The sequence below is a fragment of the Pseudomyrmex gracilis genome, unplaced genomic scaffold (assembly GCF_002006095.1).
Source record: "Pseudomyrmex gracilis isolate BER0280 unplaced genomic scaffold, ASM200609v1 scaffold_1050, whole genome shotgun sequence".
NCBI lineage: Eukaryota > Metazoa > Arthropoda > Insecta > Hymenoptera > Formicidae > Pseudomyrmex > Pseudomyrmex gracilis.
In genome coordinates this window covers 17,658-19,080 of record NW_018021634.1, presented here as the reverse complement: position 1 = coordinate 19,080, position 1,423 = coordinate 17,658, and positions in this window count along the sequence as shown.

Genomic DNA, 1,423 nt, shown 5'->3' with positions numbered 1-1,423 from the left:
TTATGGTGTTTTTTGAGGTTATGGCGGAACTCCGACCCGATGGGGTTTAATGGACCTCAGATTCGGATTCAGCGACCCCAAAAACATATAATAAACATGGTCTGATCCCCAGGCCAAAGAAATTTTTTTTTTTTGTGTGGCTGTGTAATTATTACGACACTCTCTCAGTGTCAGAATAATATCAACAATTTTGTTGGGAGTATAATCTGGCATTTCGCTACATCTGGAAAATTAATCTTTAATATAAAATAATGTACGATTGATTTCTTCTACTGGCAGATATCAATGACGAGAAATGCACAAAGTTAATTTAAACGTTACTAATAGTTGAATTAGGTGTCAAATTTTTTGCAATAACACAACAGATGTGACATCAAAGCAGCATGGAAATAACGAAATATCATGAAAAATCGGAAAGTGACATTTTGATAACGTACGAAAGTTTTTTGTTAGGAGCGCTTCTAATTTCAAACACTACACTATTACTTAGCATCCGAATTATCGTACAATGTGGTTGTAGACGTAAAACGATGTTGGCAATAGAAAGTTGTTTTACGCCAACAACAACAAACAATGTTAGCAATATAAAGGTGTTTTATGTCAACAACAACAAACAATGTTGGCAATAGAAAGTTGTTTTACGTCAACAACAACAAACAATGTTGGCAATAGAAAGTTGTTGTACGTCCACAACCACATCGTACGATAATTCGGATTCTAAGTAATAGTGTAGTGTTTGGAAGTAGGAGCGCTCTTAACGAAAAACTTTCGTACGTCATTAAAATGTTATTTTTCGATTTTCATTGTACATGATATTTCGTTATTTCCATGCTGCTTTGATGTCACATCTGTTGTGTTATTGCAAAAACTTTGACACCTAATTCAACTATTAGTAATGTTTAAATTAACTTTGTGCATTTCTCGTCATTGATATCTGCCAGTAGAAGAAATCAATCGTACATTATTTTATATTAGAGATTAATTTTCCAGATGTAGCAAAATGCCAGATTATACTTCCAACGAAATTGACTTCCGTTTCCGGCAGCGACTTAGCGAACAGTTGTAGAAAATATAGAGAGTGATTTCAGTTTTTTTGTGTCGAAGTTAACCAGTGGTTAGAGTGTGTGTTGTGTGTGAGTGAGTAAAAGAGTTGGAAGGAGTGGGCATATAGGTAGAGGTGAGTGTAGCGGGGGGAGGGTGTTAAGAAAGGTTAAAGAGTGGCAGAGAACTGGGACGTTAAATTGGCAAAGAGAAGGAAGGTGGAGAAGGAGGGTGTAGAACCCTAGGGAATTCTTGGGGACATCATTAAGGCGGAGAGAGCTTAAGCCTTAAGGGGGCGTGTTCCGTTTGACCACAGTACGATTCGACACCGATCGATTCGACACCAAATTATTGGACACAAAATTATTGGACACAGATTTAT